Source organism: Temnothorax curvispinosus, unplaced genomic scaffold (genome assembly GCF_003070985.1).
Source record: "Temnothorax curvispinosus isolate PA1 unplaced genomic scaffold, ASM307098v1 QBEX01010941.1, whole genome shotgun sequence".
In the NCBI taxonomy this organism is placed as follows: domain Eukaryota; kingdom Metazoa; phylum Arthropoda; class Insecta; order Hymenoptera; family Formicidae; genus Temnothorax; species Temnothorax curvispinosus.
The window spans coordinates 557,154-575,150 of record NW_020220721.1 but is presented as its reverse complement, the minus strand read 5'-3'; the positions used below and the strand labels follow the sequence as shown (position 1 = coordinate 575,150).

At 36.8% G+C, this 17,997-nt stretch overlaps 1 protein-coding gene across 1 annotated transcript in view; it reads left to right on the top strand.

Annotated features, from left to right (window-relative positions):
- Nucleotides 1–17,997, top strand: part of LOC112460964 (serine/threonine-protein kinase tricorner) — a 99,702-nt gene that overhangs the window by 70,847 nt on the left and 10,858 nt on the right. The window lies entirely within an intron of this gene.

The window sequence follows — 17,997 nt, the reverse complement described above, 5'->3', positions numbered from 1 at the left end:
TTCTCCAGTTAAAATTTCCAAGATTTTTTCTCACAAAATGTGCGCTATCTATATTTTTTCCAAACTTATATCGACAATATTACTCAATGTGTTTCCCTTGAAAACACAAGAAGAAGTTACAAAGTACACATTATTTATGATCACTTGCGTTTTATCACATTTTTATCTAAAATACCGAAAGAGAGAATATTTGAAAGGACATATTTGATAGCCGTCATTGGTATGAGCGACGAGATTTGCGCAAAAAACATGCAAAAGCGAACGAAAGTTTTCAATAGACGCTCACTTTTCCCAACGGGTTGGCCGCTCCGGTCGGTCGCCGCTTCGAGCTGTGCAGTTAATGGAAATCGCTTTTAACGATAAACGTCCATTATAATGGCCATCTCGCCTCTCGTCTCCTCGTCCTCCATATCGAGGCTAAAAGTCGAGGGGAAAGTGAAAACTGGGGGACCGGTCGCGCGCGTTGGCAAAAAACAAAAAGAATGTTCCGTCTCCCGGCAAACAGCGCGAGTTCGATTTATCGGCGTAAGAGGACGGAAAGCTAATTAATGCGCTCGAGCTCTGGTATCTCGCGAGCGGGATTAAGCGCGTTAGAGCAGCCGCGCGTTAAAGCAGTTCGCCTCGTTAGCAGTCGAGTTGATAACTCTATTAATTGTAATCGCGGATTATAATGTCGGCGATAATAAACGCGATAATAACGATAATCACGTGTAATATGCCAGTTGCGTAACGAACGTAACGGCGGATACGAAACGCCGATTAAGTGCGCCGCTGATTCGCCTTTAGCGCGAAGATATTTTAACAATAGACACTAATTAACCTAGATACGTGTTGCGACGTAAAGTAATCATAAAACCTCATGGCGATCGCGATCTTTTGCAATATTTTACATCATGGCATTTTATTATCCTCTCACCGTCACATAACGATATCCGCGGAATCACGTTACTATATACCTTTGCTACTCGAAAATGCACCGGTATTATTCGATGTCTTTTATTCTCGGACCAAGATTGACAACTCGAGCAAGAACGACGAGCGACGGAAACGAAACAATAGATCAGAAATGCGGTAAAAGCTCGTATGCGACGCAAAATCGCGTCGGTCTCCCTCTTCCACTTTACAAGATGAACGATATTGAAGAACTGCCGAACGCGAACGGGAACGCGGCACTCATTCGGACAGATCGCATTATTCTCAGCTTGCGGCGACGCCGACGGCGATGATCTTGCCGCTGGAATTTGGCTTACTTTCGCTGAGGTCTCTCGCAATTATCGAGGAACCCGCCAGCTTGGCGCTTTTACGAACCTGTCGAATATTTTATTCGCGTATCTTAAAGGAGACTTGAGAAATTTTGAGCTAATCTTTTTAACGTCTAACATTAAGTGTTTGAAATAGCTGTACTGCAAATTATAATTCTAAAATGAAATTATTGATGTAGGTATCTGTTTTAGACAATATAAAAGTTAAATATTATACAGGGTGTCTGATGATAGAGATAAAGCGAGTTATGTTGAATTGAAAAATTAATTCTCTAACTTTTTGCGATTTCTCAAGAATTAATGAGATATTAATTAAGATCGCATGCGTTTGCGCGATTGAATTGAATATTCTATAAGTTATCAATTATGAATACTTTACAAACTAAGAGATCTATATCTTGCAATATACTGTACAGAATGACTACTTTCAACGCCTTACAGTTAACTTTGACATAAATGATATTTCTCGTCATTTCGCAGACCATATGAGCATTTTGCAAGACTTATGGCCGGGATTCATCAAGTTCCCTCAAGCAGATAACGGCCGTTTCATCAACGTCCGTTAGCACTGACGATTGTTGGAATCGCGTGATGGTTTTAACGAGGCACTAAAAATCGAATGCAACCATCGTTAACGAGAATTTGAGGGAGATTAATGAAATCCGCTATTGGCCCAAATTTTTATTCTTGGATAGAAATCTCTCGTGTCTCACGCGGCAATCTGAACTCGATTCTTAACGCAATTTTCTAATTTTTAATTAAATATTACACTTTTAATTATTTAAGTTGACCAAACAATTTTTCAGTAGAGATCGTATCATGCGAAATAAAATAGATAGAAATATAACTTTTCATTACTTGAGCAATCTTCTGCAAGCTTAACTGTATAACTTTCGGTAATTAAATGTAAGATTAATCTTTATTATCTTCATTAACAAAGAGGTAGAATCTGATTACATCAGGGATGAGCTTCTGCTCTTATCGGTAATGTAATTTTGTAGAATGCCTAATTTAGATATTAAAGTTACATGGAAAGTAATCTCTCTCTCAAGCAGACAACTGCATCTTGTATAAATACCCGCTAAACGCTAAGCGCAATTAACAGTTTATATCCGATGATTTAATCGCGTGGTCGAGAATACTATACGCTTAAATGCAATTTTAGACTCAAACAATGGTCGGTGGTCAAGCCGACCACTTAAAATCTGTATTAAATATGCACTTTGCTCGTTTCCCATCAGGCTAACGCATTCGAGCGACGAGCGACATCGCATCGTTATTTGTTCAGCCATCGAACGGGACTAATCTCTCTAAACGCGGCGATAAAGATAATGGCATTGACGCCTACAGTCGTCGTTGATGATTCACGTCGTCGTCGTCGTCGTCGTCGTCGTCGTCGTCGTCGTCGTCGTCGTCGTCGTCGTTGTCGCGAAATGCAGCGGTATCGCGCGCGCGAACAGGTGCGCGGCATCGTATGATCGATACACTGCAATATGCACCAGGAGAATTCTCTCGTAAAGATTTATTACACTACCGTGAGATCGGACGACATGATTGCCATAATTCCGAGAAATGCATTTTCAATCAGCCGGTCGATGGCATTTCCGCGTTGCAAGACTCATTTAATATTGCTTCATCCATTATTGTTTCATCCGTACATGTGACAGGAATACGGATTACAATTTGAAAGAAGCGTAATATAAATCGAATAAATCAAGTAAATGGTTTGCTCAGATGTCAATTTTAATGGGCAAGTGAAAAAACGGTAAATAATGAAGCACGGGAAGAGACTTCTATACTGTATTAAATTTTTCTGTAAAGTTTAATTAACTACAAGCCGTGTCTATAATATTATACATAATTCATAATTTAATTCTTAATATTAAATTTTGTTACATAACAAGAATTAAATTACGTTCTCGTAAGTTAAATAAAAATTTTAATATCGGGAAGAATTTCATTTCTTAAATATTTTAGTTATATCTGTGTCTCAAATGAAGAAATTAATTCTTTGGGTAAATATATCAAAATATTTTCAGCAAGGTGCAAGACAATTTTTCTCACTTTTCGATTTACGTTGATAATATTGATATCGTGGCAGTAAAAAACTTGTAGCCGGGAGAGCTTCTCAAGTGTATCTCTATAGCTTTATGGATTATTATCCTCGTAGAAAATCGCTAGACCGGCGGCTGCGAACTAAAAATATCTTTTCATTCATAAATTTATTATGCCGCCGTCTCATCTTCCAACGCGCGATGCAAAATAAACTCGTTACGCGACGCTAAGCAAAATGTATTTGCGTAAAAATACTTCCACGCATTTGTGTGCAAATGCATTCAAGCGTTGCATTAACATCACCTGACGAGTTTGCCATTGGCTTTTCTATTGTATTATCTGCTAAGAACGACGAGAAACGTCGAAGCGTTATTTGACATAAGAATGGCTTTTTGATTTTTGACAGGTACATTTGTCATTTCACTCATTCCGTTCATACGGAAGACACGAAATTAATCTCATTAAGTAATTCTTTAATTTTCGTATTATACTGCGGAGAAGCGATATGAGAAATCCGATTATCATTTTAATCTGGAATAATTGAATTGCTACATTTGTCATTTCATTATACTGTATTTTAACTTTCAGATAAGGTGAATAATGCATACCAGGGATAGATTATTTGCATAAATACAGATGCATGATCCGGAAGCTGCCGCATGCTTCTTTTTAACTAGAGAAAATTTCAATATTAAGTAAAAATTCTCGAGCGAAATTTCGATTAATTGTTATCTTTTTCCTGCTTCTCCGTACTTTTATTATAAAGTGATTAGTAAACTAACATTTAAATTACACTTGAACTAACGTGTGCTCATAAAATTAATTGACAGTTTGCTTCGATTGATTACTCGTAGACGATTGAGGACTTCATATTGAAAAGCTCGATTGTATTTATTTTTGTCTTTTGTAATCATTAACTCACGCTATTCATTCATGACTGATCTTCGTCGGGAAACCGTATCTCGTTTGTCAAATCTTTTATTTGCGATTGTAAATCATGTCTCGTCAAATGATCGTGCGAGGTGCACCTTGTTCGCGTGGCTTCTAATGTCGAAACGAAAACTCGCGCGCGCTTGATTCTAATTCAGGCGAGCATTAATCATTGGGACACTATCATGCTCACCTCTGTTACGTCGCTCCTGGCATCGAGATACAGTGGTGCAACAGTAATATCTCTGCGTGCAATTATGTGCGCCGTCTTGCTCTCGCGGTGTATCTCGATGCCCATCACCTTTTCTCAGCCGATTGGATAAGGCCTCGACGCCTATATATGTATCTCGTCTTCAGTATGATGAACATTCCTGATGACATATAAGAAACAATTAACAATTATACAATTAAAAGCTTGCATCGAAGAGTTTAAAATCTCATTTCGTTCGATTTTTAATTTTCTATGTAAGTTCGCAATTTTAATTACAATAATTTCCAATTTGCTGTTAAATAGTGTCTTAACTCATTATCGTAATTACAACATGAGAAGTCAAATATTTTATAATTACTGCTTAAACATGATTAGATTTACCTTGCAATTTCTGGTTTTGTTTTGATTATAATTCTTATTTCTTTGAAGTTTATTAAAAGTTAAATATACGTAAATATATTGAGTATAAAAAAATAAATATATATTTTCAGCTTTGTGTGAAATTTTTTAGCTAAATGAAGTTGGAACCTGCAGAATTGCTACTCGTATATTTATCTTTATTTAACATTAAATTACGTTTTTTTATTTCAAATTTTCCTCATGCATGAAGATTGCACGTGACGTGTCGATATCAGGCGAGAGTTTCATGCATAACGCGAGACGCGGGCTGAAAATACAGCGCAAAAGGTGCAAAGCAAGAGTTTCGAGCCTGCAACGCATTCATCTATTTCCACTGCATGTAATTCGATGCAGGCCTTCCCTCTTTCTGTCTCTCTCCTTTCTCCTCGATAATTCTAACATTTGCATTTGCCGCCCGCCCGTTCCTTCTTCCCCTTTCTCAACTATTTGTACCGTCTCTCATAAGGAACCGTGGAACTCGATGCATAATTGAGCTGAGTTTTCACTTTCACACGATTTCTAGCCGAAGTTCAACGAGCGTCATCCTCGCGTTCCATTCAAGGTGCATCTACCGCTTGTACCGCGGATCGCAGACGCAATTGCGGGACGACACACTTCCGGTCGCCTATACTACTGCGGATTACAGGCCACGGGCTGTAGACTACAGACTGCGCTATCTTCTCTCGCGGAGAAGTTGGTTGAACTCCAATTTTCTGCATTCAACATCCCGCGTTGCGTCTGCGATATCAATTAAGATGACGGGCAGGAATGTGACAAACAAATTTCGCCAACGTCCAGACGGTTTGCGCTTGAACGTTGATCGATATAACCTGTTAGCGCATCTGATGATTAATATCTTCGATTGACGTCATATTTGATATATTATCATATATTCCATTTCCGGTCGCCTGATTTTTAGTCCTTTTATTTTCTCTTATCGTTACCAGTTATTTTTCTTCATAATTTTTATTACGTTTTAATGACATGATATAAAATGATTAAAAAAACTCTTATCATCCAGCAGACTTTAACTGGACTTTGCTTTAAAAGAAATCTAATCTAAAGTTTAATCACCAAAATATTTAATATTGAAAGTTAGGACAAAGAGATGGCTGCATAAATATTAAATAAAATTATCGAATACTTTATTTAAAAAAAAATGCTATGTCTATTTCATCATAACTAAAAAGATATCCACGCTTTCCGGCGCTGAAGAGATGAATCTTACGAAAAATAATTTTAATACAATATTCCTTCGTTTACGTGCCTTTGTTACATAACAGCTTTAATTATCCCAGAAAATTATATAGCAAAAATCTTTTTTTTAAAGGCACGTTTCTTTTATGTATAGGTATCACACTTTCTGCGCGGTGTGCATGCCAACTTAATAAATTGCTTTTGCTTTGATCATGAAAGTAACGAAATTAATTAATATTCAATTGATTAATACGAAGCTGCGCGTCGCGACGTCGTTCTCGGCTTCTTGCGTCGTCGTTAGATGTATCCATGATTAGCGACACATCGCCGTCGTCGTCGTCGGCCAGCGTCTATTTTCGCATGCTTCACCGGTCGAGAGAGAGAGAGAGGGAGATACTAGGCTAGATCCAATTACCGGTTGCCGTGGAATATATCGTCTCGCACGTGGCTATACGTTTATCATGCACGGGCACGCGTGCAAGACATACGCGCTCACGTGGCGAACGTACATATATAATGCTTCCTATTAAACAATTAAGTTTTTAATGAAATTATTTAATTAATGGAATACGCCCGTTAAACTATATCACAAGTCACGTAAACGTTGAACATGTCGTCTATTAAAAGCTGTTCGCGGAAAAGAGTCGATAAAATCATCTGAACATTTATTACGGAGTTATTAAGGAAATATGAAAATATAAAATCTCTAATTATACAGACTTTTTTTGTTTAAAAATATATTTGTTGATATACTTATACATTTAGAAAATATTTATCAGAAATAATTACTGAATTAAGTAAAATGTTATCTTCTGAATAATTCAACGCGCTTGTATGTGGGTAATTCTACGCTTTATATTTGTAGTTAGGAACAATGAATTAATTCTTTAATTATGCAACTGTTATTGCTTTTCCCGTAAGTCATAATCACGAAGATTAGATTTCTGTCTCTTTATAACTGAACTTCTTTAATTTAATTAGACCACAATCAGGTGCATCCCAGTAAAATATTATCTTGAATCACTTGTTTGGAAAATATTAATCCAATTCCTATCGACGCGCGATCGCGGCATTTATAGTATTAAGATTATTTCGTTAGCCACTTTCGAATTAAATTACTTATTTAATGTCACTTATCTTATTGCATTTTATTTCTGCGTGTAATCGATCCGGAAGAAAGCAGTAATGTTTCCTCGTGATCGATTTGCGTTTTATTGCCGATTGACTGAGACGCCATACGGCGTAGCGGAAGGAATATATGTTCTTGCTATACACGCACACTCGCTCATATTTCGCACGCGAGCACGTTTTTGCCTGCTCAAAGCGAAAGCGCGAACGATATTTATCGTAGCTCGCGAGAGATCTGACGAGATCCCGCCTTTTTATTCTTCTCTCTTATTCCACACGCACTTCGCGTTTCTGTTTTTCTCTCACCTTACTCGTGGATTTGCAAGCATCGGCGATGTTCATATTATCTGCTTCTGCGAGGGAATACTCAACGGAAATAGACGACCGCGGAATTCGCACGTACGTGTTAAAACGCGAAAATATAGTATCTGACATTTCGGGCAATAGCCGTGTGTCAGCAGTTTCGCCCGGCTGTTTCTTTTTTTTCTGTTGCGCTTCGATTTAGCGGAATCAACGTATAATAGATGTTGCACGATGTTACATACTTACGTCCACACTGTGTATTTAATTATGATGAAACGATTAGCTGACTCAACAATTCAACTAAAAAATTTTGTTTAATTTGTAATCTTTCTATGGAAAAAAATTTGTTTCTTGAAAAAAAAACTTGCTCGTAGAAATAGATATATTTACTTATTTTTCATTTAATTCGCTCATTATGGTTCGATAGCTCGTGTAATTTTGTCTTTAACGTTAAAAAACAACCATATGCTCGCATTAAGAGTTATTTAACGGTATACATTGTCCAGTTAAAAGCCAGGCTCTATTCTAGAAGAAAGCTATTTGGACATTCTAGCGCAGCCTATACAAATAGTACCACGCAGTCTAAACGCTCGTCAAGAGCCGCGATAAACATAGACTTGCGTGCCTGCGAACTAATTAAGCCGGCTTCTCTCGTTGGCCGTAAATAAAATAAATGGAAGCCCAACAGGACTGTGACCTGCGATATATTTTCGCGAACGCCTCTGATAGAATAGTAAATATTTTTCCAAAAACACCATTTTAATTAATGCTCATCAATTTTAAAATCCTCTCTGCATTATTAATGTTAGTCACGTTATTTATATTAAAATTAAATTGTACAAAAATTTAAAGCGTGTAACTTAAATCTAAAATAAATGGAAATTCGTAGAAACAATAGATATTTTTATCTATTTAGCAATGGAATTAAGTCTTTTTAACAAAATGTTTTCTCGCGATATTTACCGGAGTGCATTTACGTCAATTTTTGCGCGAACTTCCTCGAAGTGCGGAACACAAATTCCTACGTCGACTATTGATAGCGATTAGATCATTGTCGCGTTATCGAATATATATCATCTTCATGAATGGCCATGGAGAAATATTCTTGCCGCACTTCTCGAGTATCCGCAGTTCTCAGCAGAGCTCCGCGGACTGTATTGTTCATTTTAGTAGTTCTCTATACTAGTCGTGCCATTTATAAAAACGGCAGACAAATGGTAGCGGTAATGGCAGACAAAAAGCATTGTGTGAACAACGCGTGCGGTTCTTAATAAGAATCTCACGAAGTACACCTTGATAAATATCTTCGCTTTTCATGATAATTTAGTGAAAAATGCATGTTGTGAGATACACATCTTATATAACTCTATTAATTAAAATTGATTTCCAATTTTTTCGAGCGAATAACATTTTATTTAATTATAAGATATAAGTATATGTATTTTATAGTTTTAACAAGATATATAGGTACATACTTTTACTTTTTATATAGATATTATAAATGTATATTTACTTTTAATCTAAAACTAGATCTTTGTCTTTTTTTTGTGTACTGAACTATGCATTTTTTCTCATTAATATAGTTTTTATAAACAGCTAATACATTTCGTTGAAGAAAATTGATTTCTTCTTTCCATTTTTCAAAGCGCGTATCTAAAAATCAGATCGTAGATCGCAATTCGAGTTGGTTGCTGCTTCGATTTCGCGATTCCGAAAAAATTCCACAAGCTTTAAAATAAGATCTTCGATCGTCTTGCAAATCATTTCCGATCGTGACCGACGATTCCCACAACAGTTCTTATCGGATGCGCGATTTAGCGGCGAGAGGTCTACCGCGAATGGCAGGGTTAAAACGGGACTACAAAAAAAAAATAATAGGAAATGAGAAAAGAGAGTCGCGCGATTACACGCATCGATGCTTTCCTCGTCCGCCTTTCTCTTTCTCCTTTTTCCATTCCTTTCTTCTCGTTGTATTATTCATTGTTCCTCGGAGCGAACCCGCGTCGCGCCGTCACCCTATATGTCACTTCTGCGCGCCTCTCCTCGTTCAGGCCTCTCCTCGCGGTCGTATATACGCTCGACAAATTAAACTTTAACTTACCCCGAAGTACTTCCCGCTCGCGTGAGACGCATCACGCACACATACACACACATACACCCTCGATTTAGTCGCGTAATAACCAAAGTTTCTCTCCGTTGTCGAAGAATTTGGCACTCTCGAAGCAGGGACCGATGAGAGATGCCACAATCTTGCGATACTACTTATTGTTAGAGTTTTAGAATTAGTTTTAGAGAATACTAATGATGAAAGATATGCATGTGTATGAGCTACATCATTGAAATGTAAATTAGGAACGACTGTTAATAACCTAATATCTGAAATGTTTTATCAAATATTTTCTGCAAAATCTTTATGCTGTTAAAGTTATATTAATATATAAATAATGTGAAATAAAACGAATATATCAATTTTTTTAATTTAATTAATATGATATTTTAAACATACTCATTTTATAAATGCATATTTGCATTTAAGGATCTAATCATTTAATCTATGCATTTAAGGATTTAACCTATTGCTGTCAATAGATTGGTACGCCAAAAGAATTAATAGAACAAATATAATAAAAAAATCAGATATTTATTGAAAAGATATAAAAATGGATGGAATTAATTACTTTATGGAGAGAGAGATGTAATAATATTTATATGTAGCATCTGATATTTTTGAATTAAATTTATATTTTTTTTAATATAATAATGACAAAGTTATTAAATTATTATTGCGCTGACAACATTTTGAAATTATGAGAGCACGTTTCTTTGCAATATTTCTCTAAGGAAATACGAATTATTATTATACATTAGCATTACAATTATAATTTTGCATCGCGAGGTTGCACGTCGAAAATTAGTTTTATATCGTCCCGTCGACACTGTTTCATGTTATGTATTCGCCATCCACATTCTGTTGCTTTCCTCCTCTATTATTTTATTTCTTCTCTAGCGTATCTATCACGGTGAGGTGTCGAGAGTAGCTACGTGCATGATCAAAATTAGTATTCCCTTCGAGGATCTCGTAGGCAGATATTTCACCTCGATGTGCTCTAGGCCTCGTTCTTACTCGTCTTATCATACTCAAAATGCAATTTCGAGCAGTCTCGACCGCATTTTCCGTCTTCTCGTCCTAACTTATCATCCCGTGAATATGTAATGATAATTTAATGGATTGTTGAAAGGAAGTGCTGAGCTCTTTACAGATATTAAAGAGATGTGTTGACTTAGATTACACTGCAGAAGCGTGTTTTTTTTTAACAAGAGAACAAATGTGAAGATAATATATGTCCTTAATATTGATTATACTAAATTTGTTTATATTATCATAAATTTGAGACTAATAGACTTATAATTTTATTTTATTTTATTTATTTCTTGAACATATAAAAATAAAAGTGCTAAAAATTGCTTGCTACTAATATGCTTGCAGTTCTACGATTTCTTTACACCGCGACACGTGCCCTCGATAATTTGATAGAGTTCTTAGGGATATTTAGTCGGTTAAACCACAGTTTACATCTATTGATCGGAAGCGATTTAAAAGAAAAATGCACGAATTATTTTGTCACTTTTAAAAATTTAAAATAATCTAATGGCCTCTATAATCCTACTACAGGGTTGGCTAAAATTGCTGCAACTTTGAAGTAACGTCCAGTAACGTCTGACAGTTTTCCGATGAAGTCAATACGAACGCGTTAGCGATTGTATACTGCCAAATAATTCCGGTGATAAAAATAGGAGACAAATTACACCTAATTGCAATTATACGCTTTCTCGTGTATAATTCTTTTTATTTAACAACGAGGCTTTTATATATATGCACCGCCAGGAGTAAAGGACTTTTCTCATGTTAATGTACGCTATTTAATTAAATATTTTCTGTGCACTTTGCCATTTTCATTCGCGTTACATTTCCATTTCTAGCTGCGGGAGTTAACACCCGTGCAAGAACCATGTCTTATGTAATATGGCAGAGAAGCCCTGCTCGGCAACCAATAGAATGAAAGCCATCACTCGTCCATGTTTACACGACGTCAATTTCTGCCGGAGAATTATTTGCTTTATAATCGTATTAAAATATGTCCGAACAAACCACGTCACATTGCGAAAACATCAGTTCTATTCTGCATAGGACGTTTATAGGAAATCGTTAGGAGATGCTACGAAATCCGGAAGTAAAAATTAAAAATTGAGCAATCCTATTTTGATCGGCTTTTGTCGGATTTAAATTCTGCCGTTATAAGTCGTCGTCGATTTATTAGTCGTTTTTTATTGAGTCAATATTACACCACTGCATTCTTTAATTCGCAGAAAGTATATTAATTGTTGTGAAAGATTTTAGTCTTTTAAATTTTCTTATAAAGAAGAATAAAACTGCACCTAAAACTAAATTGGAGAAAATCTGTACTTATTTTTCATGCTGTATCATCAACTTTTGAACGCTGACCATTATCTCGTTTACCAAAAATATTTCTTGTTAATAATATTTAGAAACTCTCGTTCCTCCTATCTAAATGTACTCGCTCTTGTTCGCCTCTCTCATCTCTATTTTCGGGAGTATCGTTGAAAATATAGGCGAGAGACAAGCGAGGGTTCCCCGTCGATCTTGCCGATCTCCTCGCGCACTCAGGCACTCACCGATTCCGTCCGGCCGATCCGGCAAAAAGTGCAGTGACCGTTATTTACGGTTATCCTCACTCCGAGCAAGTAGGTTGGTCGTGCGCGTAAAGCGCGCACGCGATATGCCGCACGCGCGCTTCGCGAAAGACGAGAGGATCGGCCCCGTCGACTTTTTGCGCCGTGAAATCGATTTTCCGTATCCCTCCGTCGCGAAAGAGAGCCGTGTGAAATCACTACCGCGTGAGAATCGTCATGCTGCACGCAACGGGCTATGCCGATCCGAAGCGAAATGTAGGCCAGAATTGATTACTTTAAGCAAATTCGAGAGGCACGATTGTTTGACTGGAAATGAAATTGAATGGGCGTGACGTTCGACAAATTCATATGTATAAGACAATTAAAAACACAGAAGATACGTACATTGTAATGAAATAAACAGATTTTATAGGACGCTTTATGAGACGAAGAGTTTCGAAGAGAAATTAGATATTTTATGTTTTGTCTTTTTTAAGTGTGAGGAGTTTGTCATACGAATTTAATAGGAAATTTATTTTAAACCTTTTGCTATATTTTTCCTTAACTTGAAAACTGAAATTTCCTTACTTTTTTAAAATAAAAGATATGTAGTTTACGCATTTCTTGAGTACGAGCGACGAGCGCTTGTTCAATTTTATTCGATGATTTTCTTTATGGAGAGATAAGATGTACCTCGACGTAAGTTTCACTCAACTATCATCCACGACAAATCTTCATCGCGACTTCCTGATGACGTCGCTCCTCTGTATACTTGCAATGGGCAAACTAGATCTAATGGCCTGTAGGGACGGTTCTGCGCGGCATTGTAATCCGTAACGCAATCAGCGGATGGCGTTCCAACGGATTGTTGCGTGTGAAACGAATCGGCAAATACCATGCCGGAGTGCAGAGTTTCAGATCGAAAGTCGCGAGATGGAAAATCGGAAACGGAGAAATTTCAACGGTATGTTGTTTCGTGGCGTCGAGTCGCCGCACGCGAATCGGGAAAATCGGAAATCGCAGTCGGAGAAATATCAATCGGGAAAGGAGACAGGAAGAAAATCATTTCACCGTCGCGAAATGAAATTGCGCGAAGTTCCGTGATTTGTCGTCGCGACGCGTAATTTGATCGATGAACGAATCCGTTTCGGAATAACGCGAGCCACCGCGCCGCGTAGGAGTTATTGCAGTTTGAAGAAAAAGAAACTACCATCGCCACGAAATTATTCCTCCGGATGCGGACAGTTTTAATCGCGCTAACGTGATGGCAGCAATCGCGGTAGCGATTATTTGCGTAAATCCGGAGATATCGGATTGTACGCGCCGGATGCGAGCAAAATGCCACGCGCCCGCATAAATATCGGTGGTGGGCCGCCGTTATTATTTAATAAGCGTCAAGGCTGAAATGCCGACGTAAGTGCGCGACATTGCAGATGCTTCAAGTCAAACATTGTCCCTATGATTCACCCACGTTTCGCTGCCGTTTAAGACCCGCTTTACGGTTCCCCTGCGTTCCGCTTGGAGAACATATGATTCTTTCTCTCGCACGCGACCCGCCGCGCCGCTTTCCTAAAGGTTACTGCGACGTGACGTCTCAACAACGGACTGCGTCTTGCCAGAAATTTATGTTCTGCATTACATTAGTGTTTCAGGTGGAATCCTTTTAATTATTAATTTTCAACATCTCGAATTCTCTTGTTTTCGACAAAGGTCTGATAAAGGGACTACTATTTTTTAATTTTACTCTAATTGTGATCGTTTTTTATTTATTTGTACTTTTTAGATTTTATTTGCAGAATTATTTAATTTTTAGAGAAAAATAAAGTAAATTAAATTTGTTGAATTTAAACTTGAAGAGATATTGCACTCTCTCAGGTGCTGTCGTAACTGTTTCATTTTTATTCGCCATTTGTATCCATTCATGACAGATGACACATGAGAAGACGCGTTTATACGATAATTTGTCGTTTCGTGAAGCGCGTGCATGCTTGCCTGTATCGCGCGTCGTTTAATAACATTCCCTCTTTGCTGTCAAACGTTTTCATATTATACCATCTGATATTCAGTCTCCAATAACCCGTTGACGTTTGTAAAGTTCCCCGGCAGGATTGGATAATTTCATGGTGGCGTAATCGGGCAGGATCGCTCGATCGTGATTAAGTCTTGATATACACGGTGGCGTATGAGCACGATGTATGCATGATCCGCGTACACGTGTGCTCCGGGAAAACGCGTCACCGAGTTTGTTTACATGTTCTACAACTCGTGTTACTCGTGCGGCAGCAATTAATAGACATCCATCCTGTCGCTTAACGTGAATTACACCCACGTGCGACCCGAAGAGCCTTCCTGAAACGCGCACAGATTCGTGCGTATGTACTTGTTGATTTTCAGCAGATCCAGATAGTTTGTACTTGGGAACTGTGACAGAAGCTCGGACAGAAGAGATGAAACCTGAAAGGTGTTACGATATTATCAACACAACTGACCGTGCGCCCTGATTTAGAGTTTGTCTGCGTACTAAGAAAAAATCTTCATTAATTGTTGTCGATAATGAACGGCTATTAAATAAAGGATAGGATTTTGTAACGATTAAGAAATTAAATATCAAAATTATTATTTGTTTTTTTATTTTTGTCGGCGCAAATAATTCCCTGGTGTTTATGTAAGAGCGGAGAAAGTAACGAAAATGGTAGCAATTTTTAGAAATAAAAGCTTAAATGAGTTAAGAGCTTTCAATACGAATTATGTCATCACTCGATACCTTTTCTGGATCAATCTTTCTCATACTCTTTCGCACTTTCCGACACGTGAACATATCTATTTAGAACCAGGACAATCAATATCACTTTGCGACTTGAAGGTAGAAGGACAAATGTCATATGTCCATGGTACGTGATATTAGTCAGTCCTTCTGTGGGCTTTAGGAAAATATTCTGTTTGACGTACATGCCATATACGTGTTCAAGAGTTTTTTTAGGGAATTATATCGTTTTAATTACGTTTTAAAATGAGTCAAATTAACCCCAGGCAAACAAATGAGCTCTGCTTTTAGTTGAATATATTGTGTCATAACTCCGTTAAGCAACGCGTATCACGCAACGATGATTAATACGATGTCCGAGATAATTAACGTCTAGTGTGCAGTTACGATAGCGCGATATTCCTGACAGGCGCGTCTAATCAACGCTCATAAAATAAACCGCAAGGGGAAACCCTTGTATGTAGGTCCACCGTGCTGGAGCTCGGGCCATCGAACCTTTCTCCGCTGCATTGCGGGCGAATTCGTGTATCAAACACGAAAAAGAAATTGTGTTGAACTTTCGTTAATTTTCCCACGTTATTCTGTGTCAGTTTAATCTTTTAACAATCTGCTCTAGTTCCAAAGTGCGAACACAGAAGAAACGGAATAAGTAATCACAGAACAGCTTTTTTAATACACTAATATATTTACGCACATAAATCGAATACAAATAAGATGTACCTATACATGAATTATTAGCGATCGATTTTACATTTTAATTGCTTTCGTGCGTCGTATAATGCTTCGATCTTACACGTGGAACTAATGTCCACGTTAATTGTTTCATAACGTTGCAGGATCAATACCACTCGCCAAGTACCGTTGATCCTATTAAATTGAGTATCGAAACAAATAGGTGCGCTACAGATTAACGCACGTTTGCCATTACACCGACAAAACCTGTGTATACCGCGATCATTAAAGTAACGAAGTTTACGCGCGACAATGTTTCTCTCATTAAAATAAATAATGTAATTAAAATAATTTAATTAAAATTATCTCCTGATTGTAATACAGATGAGGCAGGATGTGGCAGCTAAGACACGTACGGAGAGTCGCGATTTTTCTAGTGTCGTAAATATTTATACGAATAAAATTTCTGTAAGTGAGTCATTGTGGTGCTGTCATTGCGGAAGCGTAATAACGTGCAACTTTTGTAAAAGGAAACACCGCCAAGTTGCCCAACAGAACGGATCTTCTTGCGCCTCATTGTCACTCTGATACCTGTAACGCATGATTGCGTAATAATGATTCATTCGATGACACCACCCGGTGTCCTCGAAATAAACCCCCCTCGTGAAGAACCATCATTTGCGTTATGGTAAACACACTTGTCGCGTGGTTGCGAAATGTCCCGTTCTTTTAAGCCGGACGACGAGAGATTTGTCGCTCCGTCAGTCAGTGTCTGATAACGTAATGATGCTTCCGTTGTCACTTTAAATGTATTCAACGAGGACTTGTTCTGTCTTGAAAGATTTTCTTGCAAATTTTATAAGCATTTATTTTCTATAAATATCTTGACTAAAACAGCCTATTTTATTTTCACCTGCATAAAAAATGTTATAATTATATATATAATAATATATATAATAATATATTAATATAATTAATCGCGTTATAAGATTATCGAAATGTAAAATGTTACGTATACATAATGCAATATGACAACTTTCGTATCTTTCTCATTCACTCTCTTCACTTTAAATGACTGTTCTAGACGCAATTATAAATCTTAATTATTTAAAGCCGCGATATATGACGAGTTAGAATAATAGCGTTACAACGTAATTACAAATTAACATCTGTTGTAAAGCTCTTCGCGGTTTGACGTTGTTATTTCAAATATTTAACATGTGGTTGTAAATCTATCTGCACGTTATGCAGCTTGCTATAAAACGCAAAATTAACAAAGGACCTTTCATCCTGAAAATCCCTTTGAGTTACGCAAGGGACTTTGTTGTGGAGTAGCAAGTTGTAATTGGGTCACCCTTAAGCACCTGTCATCAGCCATTTAATCCTGAATTGCAAAGGAAAACGGATTAGTGTAGAAAGTGTCAAAGGAAAATATGGGTTAGCGTAGAAACAGTGTATCGCGATGTATTCAATTGAATCACAATGAGACATATTTCACCAATTTTCCTCACGTTTGGAAAGGCAATATACAATATTTATTTGAAACGCTCGATAGTAAGTTTTCTCTACTAAAAATGAAATGAAAAATGTAAAAATATTTTCTGCTTTCATTAAATTATAATTACAATTAGTAATTAATTAATTAAACATATAATATATATTTTAAACGCTTAATAATAAGTTTTTTTCTAAAAAGAAAATGAAAAATATAAGAATACTTGTTTTAGTCCAATTATAATCACAATTAATAATAGGAATATTAGTAGGAATATTTTCTTAAGCCGTAATTGTACGATTATTTTATTAATACTTTGTAATTGCATTGTAACAGTCTCAAAATAATTCCGATATAGAAACGATATATTAATATTTAATTAACTTTTTAAATATTTAAGAATAGTCAGAGTATGATTCAAATTTAATTTGCCCTAGATTCATGTTAAATTCTTTACACAGTTATGTTTAGATTTTTTAAATCACAACTATATATATTAACGTGAAACATAAAACAATTTTTATAATTATTCAAAATAAATAATTTCTCGACAATTGCTCAGAATATTTATTGCATTGAATGTTGACGTCACGAGTACATCTCACAGAAAAAAATTAATGTTGCAGAGGAGGGTGACTCACAAAAATTGCTCAAATAATTATATGACGAACGTTTTCATTTTTCACTTTTTCCACGTGTCGGCCTTCGGATAGATAAATACGGTCCACGCTTACAATAGTGTCGGGACAATTTGCTCATAATGCGCGTTTATAATGTTCCGTCATCTTTTGTGGGTGTGTAACTTCAGATTTTTTCTTGTTTCTAAAAAGACAAGCGACGTCATCGGCAGTGTAACATTGTTGTGTAACGCGTGCGATAGAGGGTAAAT